This window comes from Triticum urartu, chromosome 3 (assembly GCF_003073215.2).
Source record: "Triticum urartu cultivar G1812 chromosome 3, Tu2.1, whole genome shotgun sequence".
NCBI classification, from domain to species: Eukaryota; Viridiplantae; Streptophyta; class Magnoliopsida; order Poales; family Poaceae; genus Triticum; species Triticum urartu.
This window is the reverse complement of record NC_053024.1, coordinates 612,430,582-612,444,221: the sequence shown is the minus strand read 5'-3', so window position 1 is coordinate 612,444,221 and position 13,640 is coordinate 612,430,582. Positions and strand designations below refer to the sequence as shown.

Here is a 13,640-nt window from a genome sequence, read left to right as displayed (position 1 = left end):
GGAGTTTAATTACCCCCATCAAATAGGCAGGGATGCTAGCCAAATTAGATTGGACTAGCACACGTCTCTTACCTATGGATAAGAGACGTCCCCTCCACCCTGAGGCTTTCTTAAGAATCTTATCTACTAGGGGTTGTAGATCTTCTCTCTTCAACTTAGCATAATGAAGAGGAGCACCTAAATATTTAATTGGGAACACACCTAATCTACACCCCAAAGTTTGGGCAAAAAGTTGGGCCTCATCCCCATCTACATTTATGGGAACCAAGTCACATTTGTGAAAGTTAATTCTCATGCCAGACATTTGCTCAAAACATGACAGGAGCCATTTGAGATTTTTGGCATGATCTAAATTCTTGCTCATGAAAAGAAGAGTATCATCTGCATACTGCATACTGCATACTGATGACCCCAAAAGGTTTGGTGTTTGGGAAAACACCAGAAATCAAATTATACCTGGCTGCTTCAACTAACATTCTAGTGAATGCATCAGCAACCACATTGAAAAGTAAAGGGGAAATAGGATCACCCTGTTTCACCCCTTTACCTGTGATAAAGAAGTCACTATTGGTGTCATTAACTCTGACACCAATAGATCCATTAACTATTAGAGTTCTAATTCTCTCAATCCATTTAGGGCTAAAGCCTCTACTGGATAACACTTCAAAAAGGAAATCTCTATTTATCATGTCATAAGCTTTCTCATAGTCAAGTTTGAAAACAAAACCAGGAAGTTTAGAGGAGGCCAAAGAGTGCACAATCTCATGAGCAGCAACTATGCTCTCCATAATGAACCTCCCTTTCATAAAGGCAGTTTGGTTTTGTAAGATAATATCATCACACACTGGACCAAACCTATTTGTACATCATTTAGAAAAAAAATTAAAACTACAATTAGTCATGGCAAGAGGTCTAAATCTTTCTAGTCTAACGGCATTTGGTTCTTTAGGAACCAAAGTAAGAAGGGAGAAATTAAGCCTATATAAATCAAGCTCCCCTTTTTCCCAGTCTGCAAAAAGAGCAAGCAAGTCTGGCTTAATCAAATCCCAAAAGTGCTGATAAAATAAAAAGGAGAAGCCATCTGGGCCTGGGGCCCCTTCAGCATAAGAGCCAAAGATAGCAGCCTTGATTTCTTCCTCAGAAAAAGGAGCATCAAGTTTTTCATTATGAGCCCTGGAAACTATCCCATCCTCTCCCCAAAACCCTTTTTTGAGGTGAATATTAAGTTTGGGGGTAAAGCCAAATAGTTTTTTATAGAACTGAACAGTAAGGTCAAGTATACCTTTGGGGTCTTCAACAGGTCCATCCTCTCCTTCCAGGATTGCAATCTGTTTTTTCCTTCTTTTTTGGTTTGCAACAACTTGAAAGTATCATGTATTTAGCTCCCCCTCCAGTACTTCTCTCTCTCTAGATGTTTGTCTGGCCTTAATTTCTTCCCTCCTCCATATGTCCTGCAGCTCACCTGAAATATTTTTCATTTTTTTCTATGCATGGTTGCACGTAGAGGTGTGTATTTTCTCATGCATATTGCCTGCTGAGGTGACATGTTTGAATGTCGAGAAAAATAGACTAGCGAAGACCGAAGACTAGCTATTTAGATATAAAAGATTTGGAAGGCGATAATCTTCAAAAATTCCTCAATATGATGCCCCAGAAGCCTTCGGTCTAGTCATTTTGATGGACCTATGCATTTCCTTAAAGCACATTATTAACTCACTAGTTTTCCCCTCTCTTTTTTTTGCAGATGGCATAGGTTGGTGGAGTGATATCTTAAAGTCAATGCCCATTAGCCCACCCACATCCCAAAAGTAAGCTCCCCCTTCCATCCATTTTTACGGCCATTTAGGTGTAGAAGGGTTCCATGTCAGCATCGTCTCAAGGGTTTCCATTCGATTTTGAAGGTAGTTTTGTCATTCGAACATGTGCTCAACATATTAGTGCACATTGTGGAACCAACCGGGATTTAGGTAAGCTAGACTAATGTAAAAAAGAGTTTTCTACCACGTAAACCAATAATATCATCCTATTATAGAGCACAAGATTACCACTAGATGCGCAGACCCAGTAGAAGTAGAGATGATGACTAGCGTTGGTGTTGCGTCCTTGTGGTGTCCCTCGTGTTGTCTGTCCTAGCATCATAGAAGTGATGCCTAAAATTATCACGTGTATAAGGTGGAACATAACACGGCAGCTTGCTAGATTCAATCACAAGACTTGGGTGTGGAGTTGGTGACAGCTGGAGTTTCCCAAATCCCTTATCAGCCAATCAATCAAGTAGCTCTTAACCAATCCATACTTCTCCATTTATATAGATCTTCTTACATGGGCCGCAACACCCATAACCCAATGGAAAACGCTTCAAATCAGCCAGCAGATTTAACGCACACGTCGACAGTCTTCGCGACCGTCTGATCAGTGCATGATCATGCGGCGTACAACACCCCTCCCTATCGCACGTGTGGTTTGCAACATCGGCCTTATTGCAAACAACAGAGCACAACACATGGCATGTTGCAGACCGACCAATCCATCTGCCTACTTGTTGCTTCGCCCCATCCACAACCACCCAAGTCAGGGAGATGCGCCCCGCGATGGCCGATCTCCGACGACCACCAGCGAGGTCGCCGGGCCCCACCACGCGCCTCCTCTCCTCCTTGTCAGCGCCACCGGAGCTGCCCCTTCCTCAACCCTTCAGTAGAGCCCCGCCTATAGTTCGTGGACGCTCGAGCGCCTCCATGTCGGATCTCCACCGCCAAACGCCTCCCCGCCACTGGATCAACTGATCCAACAAGATCCTACACGCCGGCGCAAAGCGCCGCCAACCTTGTCATCATACTGTCACGCAGGCAGTAGCCACAACCACCACGTCGTTCATCTATGCTCACCCCTCTCGGCCCGGTCGTGGGCCGTCTTCAGCCCGCCATGGGAAAAAGGTTAGGGAAGGTGATGTTTCTACAACGTGAGCTATGTTGCTACTTTTTTGCAACAAGGGTATTGTTGCATGAATATAGAGAAGAAAATCGAAGATACTATTGCAATTTTTTGCAATAAGGGTCTTGTTACAGAAATATTTTGCAACAAAGGCCTTGTTGTAGGAAAGTAGATAAGCAGAACGATCGGGAAAAATAGATAAAAAGAAACGATTGGACGGCTCGTGATCCGGTTGATCTTTTAAAAAGATCACCTGCCTAGCACGGCCCTAACCCAACATGACTTCATTCACTTATCTACTCAGATCGAATTAGAGTGGGGGTTGCCCCCTTAAGTGTGTGTCCCCATACATTCTTGACCAGTTACACATGTCATGAGCAGCCCACGTAAATTCAATCGACCCTCGAGAACCTAGTCAGGCCCGAGTACACTACTCGAACTCTGACTTACTCTAACTTCGACCATAATTGGTAGTGGCCCCTAGAAGGATGTGCCAACTCATAAGTGCTCACAAAGTTATGTAGAAGAACCTCACAATGTGTCATATGTTGTATATGTTGCCGAATCCACTATGAGTATTTGGAATCCTTGTCGAGTGGCTCAACATCTCCTGAACTCATGATATAGATTCCTCGATAAAGTTAGCACTTAAAGTTGGCTACACAGCCATGCATCATTTTAGTCTTGCCAATCGAGAGGCCCAAGACTCATCTCTCCAAGTCTGAGGGGAAAATCCTATTTTGGTCGGCCATGCCTCGCGGAATGCTTGGCAGCAAGCTCTAAAATTACCTTTATGACAATTCAGTTACATACAAGTATTGATAAAACCTAAGAAGGCCTATTCAATATTCACATCCCGAGAATGCATGGCGACCTTAGGTGTAGATCATGGCATATACACTATTCTTCAGACCAACAAATGACAATTCACACTGCATCTCAACATAGGTATGTCACACACTATGTTCTACCAACGCAAGTCATATTATCATAATGATATCACATATACTCACGACCTACGAAACAAGGTCATCGACAAATGATAAGCTAATCTTCAAATACGTCCGCTCATATCCTCAATGGCTAGCAATTGTTATCATAACATCATACAATAAAGAGTTTCACAAAAACTAAAGTATTCACCAACCTATGTCAAGATGATATTGAAGGACAATATTAGTAAATCATGGATACATGGGAGCATAATCATCACTATAATTGCCTCTAGATCATATTCCCAACCAAACATGTGACGTAAGGCCAAGGTTTGATAAATGAAGATGAGGCAACCTATTTTGTCTGTGCTATGCAGATAACTTTCTCATATGGTAAAACAACCACTCATGTTCTCTTATGTTATGTACCTCTGTAAAAAAAATTGTTGTTTGAATAGTGTTTTGGGCTTTGTTGGCTAGTTCAGTTGTATTGTATACTTTGTACTTCAGAAATTTTGGAAAATAAATCTGGCCGGTTGCTCTCCCTTCGTCGTCCCACAAAATATTAGAGTCTCTTTTGTCTCTTGAGATATGCAAATGATTTGTTGATGCCCCGCAAGTGCACAGGAATAATTGAATCAAAATTACAGGGAAGTATTTTCCAAAAACTTATTATTCTTTAAAAAGAATAATAACTTTCTTCTAGTTTTGGTTCTAGCTCTAGTTCAAGTTCAACACCGTCTAGTATAAAATATCTTCTAGTTGCAAGATGGCGAAATTTATTATTCTTAAAAAGTCGACGAGTCATATTGTCGGTTAATGGTATTCAAACCGAGGGACCAATATTGAACTAGAACCACAGTTGATTCACGAAATATTGTATACTTACTTTTCTATAGAATCAAAAGCAGTGTAGTGCATTATGAAAAATATGGAGTTCAAAATTTGATGCAATATGGGACTTGGTTCAAAGAAACTATACTGTGTTTTTATTCATATATATTCACATATGGCAATATCTGATGTCATCTCAAACAATTAACACACGATCCTATGACACATGACACAAGACACACAATAATAACAACTCAACCAAACCAAACACACTAGTGAGAACTATCACACATCGCTCTTGATGGCAGAGCTATAGCCGGTTTGGTCATCATAGAACTTGGACCATAGCATGACACCACCGTACTTTGAAGAGCCCTTGATGAGCGGCAACACACGCGAAGTGAGCTCGCCGGCAGGGACGAACCCCGTGCCCGCCGCGTCCTTGGAAGCCGGAAGCCCCAAGAAGATCTTCCCGGCCGGCACTGACTCCCACTTCTTCCATGCGTTCATGAAGGCCCCCTGTCCCGCACTGAACTGGCATTCCTCGTTGTTGTAGAACTGCACCCACACGTAGTCGAACAGTCCCGTGCTGATCGCACCGCCGTCCCATTCATCCGGGAACGGGCACTGCGGTGCCGCGCTCAGCAATACGGTCTTGCCTCCGTTCTTTCCCAAATTCTTTAGGTCAGTGGCAAGATCGTTCCAGAACTTGGCGCTGCCTTGCTCGATATCAAAGTCAATGCCATCGAGTGCGACGTCGCCGAGGGGACCGGACGAGGATGCACCGGCCAGGTAGTTGTTCCAGAGGTACAAGGCAACTTGCCGTGCGTCGCCTGGAGAAGAGAGGCCATAACTACCATCGCCGCCGCCGATGGAGAGCAGGACTTTAACGCCCTGGCCCTGGCACGCTTTGATGTCCTTGCTCTGGCCTCTGCATCCACCGGAGGAAGGGTCGCAGTGGCTGGCTAGGTTCAGTTGCGGCGTCTGGCCCTTGCCGAATTTTGGGAGAAAAGCGAGGATGACAAATTCATAGTTCCCAGATGCACACGTCTCGGCCAGCGATGCCTCACCGTCGTTCTGGCCCCAGTACACGGCGATGCTACCGGCGTGGCACGTGGCAAGGAGTGCTAGGAAGAGGATGGCAGTGAGCTGGAAGGGGGGGGGAGAGAACGGCTCGCCATTGCTCGAATCAATCGGCGCGTGCCTGTGCAAGTAGTCTAGCCTAGTAGAGGAAACGGTGGAGACTAGTGAGGAGACGTGCTCTGTGCTTTGCGTTCTGATGGCTATGGCGCCTGTTTGGATTTTGTAGTGTCTTGACGGAGCATCATGGACGCTTTTTTAGTGGCTTTCGTGCCGTCTCACGTCCGCTTCTGCATCTGAATTTAATTACCTATGGTAGTAGAGTGGTTACGGTTAAGTAAAGCTGAGGGTAGAAAAGTTCCGTTTGCGGTGGGTTGTTTCCTTGCTTAATTTACTCGGACAGATTAGTGAAACTGATTGTGTTCAAATCGCAAACGCTGCACCGTACTCAACCCAAACTCCTGTGTTTCCTGTCCCGGCAGAGTGCCGGCCAAAACGTATACGCAGCTTGAAGCACCCTCGACTGCCCAAAGGACAGTACTAGGCGTCGGTGCGCTGGCCCAAATTTAGGCCGGCCACACCCTGTACGTCTGATTAAAACTCTTTTAGCCGTCAGATTTAGGACGCTTTCATCCCCACCATGCCGTTCTCTACTATGCAAATCACGCGAGCACACATAGCGGGTGCGAGCACCATGGACGAGCGACCTGACCCGCCGGATCTCCACCGCTCGCCGCCTCTCTCCGCGGCTCCAATTCGCCGTCCTCCTCATCTCCCGTCGTTTCAGCACCACCCCTTGACAGATGCATCTTTGCCAAACGTCGGATGCAGCAACTCGCGCCGGCGCCGCCCATCATAGCACAACGTTGCCGCCACGGTCGACCTGCACCACTTGATTCCAGCTAAAAAACACATCTCAGCCCAAAAAAGAACTCCGGTGGGTAATTGCAGCAAAACCAAAAATTGGTTCCAGCAAAAAAACAAAAAGGTTTCCAGCGAATCGACTTGAGCACCTAGCAAACCCAGTAAATTGCTTGAAGCAAGAAAATTCACGATTCCTGCAAAAATTAATACGGTTCCAGCAAAAATGCTCGCCGCCGCCTGATCGTAGCAAATAATCTCAAGCGGCAAGAAACTCGTCGTAGCAAAATCATTTGCCGGTTCCAGCCAAAAAAAGACCCGGTTCCAGCAAAAAATGACCTGGTTCCAGCAAAGAAGATGAATTAAGCTGGGCAAAAGCTGGAACTGGTGATTGGAAAAGTTTTAATCAGCTGAAAAAAAGCTACAACAGTTGAGTTTGAATTGACACTGGAAATCCAAAAAAGCTACAACCGGCTGAATAAAAAGCTACAACCGGTGATTTGGTAAGCTGGAACCGGCGATTTGGAAAAAATATATGCAAAAATCACATATATTTGGACCAAAGCTGGATCTAAAAGTGATTTAAAAAAGATTCCACCGGTTAAGCAGAAAGCTGCTATACCAGCGATTTAAAGAGCTACAACCGCGTGGGCAAATCGAAGATAGAAGAAATCTTCCACCGGTGACATGGGAAGATTTAATTGAAGCTGGGGATCGCCGGAGTTCCGCGGACATGGAACGGTAGCCGACGGCGACTTGCAGCTCACAGCAAAAAGTCTCCACTGCCGCCGCAGGCGCAACATCGCCAGAGAGCCCGCGGTGGATCTCCAGTCCCCTTCGAGTTGCCTGATCTAGCTGCGCGCGGTGGTCATCGATGTGTGGAAAGAGAGAATAGACCGAGGAGGAAACAGCGCAGATGCGCAGGGCGAGAAAAATGAATGGAAGCAAAGCATCCACGAATGGATAAGGCGAGGTGCTGGCGGTTGGTGGGCATCGAGCCACGCGTCCCACCACGCGAGGGAGGCCGCGTATATGGCTAGCCATACGATAAAAGGAGATCGCATGGGGCGTGTGCGGCCGGCCGAAGCGTTCAGCAGGCACGCCGAAGGCAAGCATTTTCCTTTGTAAAATGCAGTCATCATACTTATGTCAAAAGTTCACTTTGGTCATTGTACTAAAGAATATAGTCAATACAGTCAATATATATGTCTTTCAGTGATTATACTCAGTGACCATATAATCATCGAAAGGCGTATATATTGACCAAAGTGAGCTTTCGACACAAGTATAATGACCAGATGCATTTTACTCTAAAAAATTTGAACTTGAGGCAAAAGTTTTCCCTCGATGCAGTAAATAAGAAAGAAATTGACATAGTACATCATGCGGAAATTAATTAGAAGAAAAGACTTTTTCCTTGAAAAGATATGGCCCAAGCGTCAACGATGGCATGTTTGTTTTTTCTCATTCTTCTTTCATGTACCATGTGTGCCTTAGCCAATCTTCTGTAATCACGTGCCAAATTATCAATGCCTGGCGGCATTCGAAAAGGTGGTTGGTCACCATTTTCTGACATTCTTTTGCATAAGGAGCAAACACAACAAATAAAGGTCACCCTCGTTCGAGCCAATCAGCTATCCAAACATGATTTTTTGGACGATTAACATAGAGAAAAAATTACGAAAATCCACAAACGTTGTCATTCATACAAGTCGAGGTTGCTAAATTGCACATTATAGGGTGAGGCCGTAGAGTATTGACAAGAAGGAGAAAACACCAAAAGAATAGAGTCACATGTGTCCGTATTTAGTTGATTTCTTTTTTGCGAGGGAACATTTAGTTAAACAAGATGATACCCCCATGCGTTGTTATGAGAATGTTTTGCAACATTTCAATGAGATTTGATTGTATTGAACATGAATATTTGGAGTAATAATATGAATACTACACTAAAGATACATATGCTTTATTGTGTCTAATTGTTGTATAGTTGCAAAAATATGTATTAAATATGAATAGCATGATATAATGATTATTATCATGCATGTTTGCATGTTGAGTAGACTTTTTTCTATGCATGGTTGCATGTTGAGGTGTGTATTTTCTCACGCATATTGCATGCTGAGGTGACATGTTTGAATGTTGAGAGAAATAGGTTGGCAAAGACCGAAGACTAGCTATTTAGATATAAAAGATTTCGAAGGTGATGACCCAAATCTTCATGAATTCTTCAATATGACGCCCGAGAGGCCTTCGGTCTAGTCATTTTGATGGACCTGTATATTTCCTTAAAGCACATTATTAACACACTAATTTTCCCCCTCTCTTTTTTACAGATGGCATGGATTGGTGGAGCGATATCTTAAAGTCGATGCCCATTAGACCACCCGCATCCCAAAAGTAAGCTCACCCTTCCATCCATGTTTGCGGTCATTTAGGTGTAGAAGGTTCCATGTCAAAATCATCTCAAGGGATACCATTCAATTTTGAAGGTAGTTTCATCATTCGAGCATGTGATCAATGTTGGAAATATGCCCTAGAGGCAATAATAAATTGGTTATTATTATATTTCCTTATTCATGATAATCGTTTATTATCCATGCTATAATTGTATTGATAGGAAACTCAGATACATGTGTGGATACATAGACAACACCATGTCCCTAGTAAGTCTCTAGATGACTAGCTCGTTGATCAATAGATGGTTACGGTTTCCTAACCATGGACATTGGATGTCGTTGATAACGGGATCACATCATTAGGAGAATGATGTGATGGACAAGACCCAATCCTAAGCCTAGCACAAAGATCGTGTAGTTCGTATGCTAAAGCTTTTCTAATGTCAAGTATCATTTCCTTAGACCATGAGATTGTGCAACTCCCGGATACCGTAGGAATGCTTTGGGTGTATCAAACGTCACAACGCAACTTGGTGACTATAAAGGTGCATTACAGGTATCTCCGAAAGTGTCTGTTGGGTTGGCACGAATCGAGACTGGGATTTGTCACTCCGTGTAAGCGGAGAGGTATCTCTGGGCCCACTCGGTAGGACATCATCATATGCGCAATGTGACCAAGGAGTTGATCACGGGATGATGTGTTACGGAACGAGTAAAGCGACTTGCCGGTAACGAGATTGAACAAGGTATAAGGATACCGACGATCGAATCTCGGGCAAGTACAATACCGCTAGACAAAGGGAATTGTATACGGGATTGATTAAGTCCTTGACATCGTGGTTCATCCGATGAGATCATCGTGGAACATGTGGGATCCAACATGGGTATCCAGATCCCGCTGTTGGTTATTGACTGGAGAACGTCTCGGTCATGTCTGCATGTCTCCCGAACCCGTAGGGTCTACACACTTAAGGTTCGATGACGCTAGGGTTATAAAGGAAGTTTGTATGTGGTTACCGAATGTTGTTCGGAGTCCCGGATGAGATCCCGGACGTCACGAGGAGTTCCGGAATGGTCCGGAGGTAAAGATTTATATATAGGAAGTCCTGTTTCGGCCATCGGGACAAGTTTCGGGGTCATCGGTATTGTACCGGGACCACCGGAAGGGTCCCGGGGGCCCACCGGGTGGGGCCACCTTCCCCGGGGGCCACATGGGCTGTAGGGGGTGCACCTTGGCCTACATGGGCCAAGGGCACCAGCCCCAAGAGGCCCATGCGCCTGGGGAAACCCTAAAGGAAGAGTCCCAGCAGGGGAAGGCACCTCCTAGGTGCCTTGGGGGGGGGGAGGACTCCTCCCCTGGCCGCCGCCCCCTAGGAGATTGGATCTCCTAGGGCTGGCGCACCCCCCCTTGGGATCCCTATATATAGTGGGGTAGGAGGGCCTCTCAAAAACACACCTTTTGCCTTTGGTGCAGCCCCTCCCTGTCTCCCAAGTTCTTCTCCTCTTCTGCGGTGCTTGGCGAAGCCCTGCAGGATTGCCACGCTCCTCCATCACCACCACGCCATTGTGCTGCTGCTGGATGGAGTCTTCCTCAACCTCTCCCTCTCTCCTTGCTGGATCAAGGCATGGGAGACGTCTTCGGGCTGTACGTGTGTTGAACGCGGAGGTGCCGTCCGTTCGGCACTAGGATCATCGGTGATTTGAATCACGACGAGTACGACTCCATCAACCCCGTTCCTTGAACGCTTCCGCTTAGCGATCTACAAGGGTATGTAGATGCACTCTCCTTCCCCTCGTTGCTAGTCTCTCCATAGATTGATCTTGGTGATGCATAGAAAATTTTGAATTTCTGCTACGTTCCCCAACAGTGGTATCAGAGCTAGGTCTATGCGTAGTTTCTATGCACGAGTAGAACACAAAGTAGTTGTGGGCATTGATTTTGTTCAATATGCTTGCCGTTACTAGTCTTATCTTGATTCGGCGGCATCGTGGGATGAAGCGGCCCGGACCGACCTTACACGTACTCTTACGTGAGACAGGTTCCACCGACTGACATGCACTAGTTGCATAAGGTGGCTAGCGGGTGTCTGTCTCTCCTACTTTAGTCGGATCGGATTCGATGAAAAGGGTCCTTATGAAGGGTAAATAGCAATTGGCATATCACGTTGTGGTCTTTGCGTAGGTAAGAAACATTCTTGCTAGAAACCCATAGCAGCCACGTAAAACATGCAAACAACAATTAGAGGACGTCTAACTTGTTTTTGCAGGGTATGCTATGTGATGTGATATGGCCAAAAGGATGTGATGAATGATATATGTGATGTATGAGATTGATCATGTTCTTGTAATAGGAATCACGACTTGCATGTCGATGAGTATGACAACCGGCATGAGCCATAGGAGTTGTCTTAATTTATTCATGACCTGCGTGTCAACATAAACGTCATGTAATTACTTTACTTTATTGCTAACCGTTAGCTGTAGTAGTAGAAGTAATAGATGACGTGACAACTTCATGGAGACACGATGATGGAGATCATGATGATGGAGATCATGGTGTCATGCCGGTGACAAGATGATCATGGAGCCCCAAGATGGAGATCAAAGGAGCTATATGATATTGGCCATATCATGTCACTATTATTTGATTGCATATGATGTTTATCATGTTTATACATCTTATTTGCTTAGAACGACGGTAGTAAATAAGATGATCCCTCATTAAAATTTCAAGAAGTGTTCTCCCCTAACTGTGCACCGTTGCTACAGTTCGTCGTTTCGAAGCACGTCGTGATGATCGGGTGTGATAGATCCTTACGTTCACATACAATGGGTGTAAGACAGTTTTACACAGCAAAACACTTAGGGTTAACTTGACGAGCCTAGCATGTACAGACATGGCCTCGGAACACAGAAGACCGAAAGGTCGAGCATGAGTCGTATAGAAGATATGATCAACATGAAGATGTTCACCGACGTTAACTAGTCCGTCTCACGTGATGATCGGACACGGGCTAGTTGACTCGGATCATGTAATCACTTAGATGACTAGAGGGATGTCTATCTGAGTGGGAGTTCATAAGATGAACTTAATTATCCTGAACATAGTCAAAGGGTTTTTGCAAATTATGTCGTAGCTCGCGTTTTCAGTTCTACTATTTAATTATGTTCCTAGAGAAAATTTAGTTGAAAGTTGATAGTAGCAATTATGCGGACTAGGTCCATAAACTGAGGATTGTCCTCATTGCTTCTTAGAAGGCTTATGTCCTTAATGCACCGCTCAGTGTGCTGAACCTCGAACGTTGTCTGTGGATGTTGTGAACATCTGACATACACATTTTTGATAACTACATGATAGTTCAGTTAAACGGTTTAGAGTTGAGGCACCAAAGACATTTTGAAACGTCGCGAAACATATGAGATGTTTTGAGGGCTGAAATTGGGATTTCAAGCTCGTGCCCACGTCAAGAGGTATAAGACCTCCGACGATTTTCTTAGCCTGCAAACTAAGGGAGAATAGCTCAATTGTTGAGCTTGTGCTCAGATTGTCTGAGTACAACAATCATTTGAATCGAGTGGGAGTTAATCTTCCAGATAAGATAGTGATGTTTCTCCGAAGTCATTACCACCAAGCTGCTAGAGCTTCGTGATGAACTATAATATATCGGGGACATGTATGATGATCCTTGAGATGTTCGTGATGTTTGACACCACAAAAGTAGAAATCAAGAAGGAGCATCAATTGTTGATGGTTGGTGAAACCACTAGTTTCAAGAAGGGTAAGGGCAAGAAGGGATACTTCATGAAACCCAAGGTTGAACCCAAACCCGAGACTAAGTGCTTCTGTAATAAGGGGAACAACCACTGGAGCAGAATTACCCTAGATACTTGGTAGATTAGAAGGCTGGCAAGGTCGATAGAAGTATATTGGATATACATTGTGTTGATGTGTACTTTACTAGTACTCCTAGTAGCACCAGGGTATTAGATACCGGTTCGGTTGCTAAGTGTTAGTAACTCGAAACAAAAGGCTACGGAATAAACGGAGACTAGCTAAAGGTGAGCTGACGACATGTGTTGGAAGTGTTTCCAAGGTTGATATGATCAAGCATCGCACGCTCCCTCTACCATCAAGTTTGGTGTTTGCGTTGAGCATAGACATGATTGGATTATGTCTATCGCAATACGGTTATTCATTTAAGGAGAATAATGGTTACTCTGTTTATTTGAATAATACCTTCAATGGTCTTACACCTAAAATCTCGATCGTAGTGATACACATGTTCATGCCAAAAGATAGTAATGATAGTACCACCTACTTGTGGCACTGCCACGTAAGTCATATCGGTATAAAACGCATGAAGAAGCTCCATGTTGATGGATCTTTGGACTCACTCGTTTTGAAAAGTTTGAGACATGCGAACCATGTCTATTGGTGTATATGCATGAAGAAACTCCATGCAAATGGACCGTTTGGACTCACTTGATTTTGAATCACTTGAGACATGCAAATCATACCACATGGGAAAGATGACTGAAAGCCTCGTTTTCAGTAAAATGGAACTAGAAAGCAACTTGTTGGAAGTAATACATTTTGATG

The 13,640-nt window shown here is 44.4% G+C and overlaps 1 pseudogene; it reads right to left on the bottom strand.

Annotated features, from left to right (window-relative positions):
- Positions 1-4,836: 4,836 nt before the first annotated feature.
- LOC125545348 lies at positions 4,837-7,663 on the bottom strand (annotated as a pseudogene).
- Positions 7,664-13,640: the final 5,977 nt, after the last annotated feature.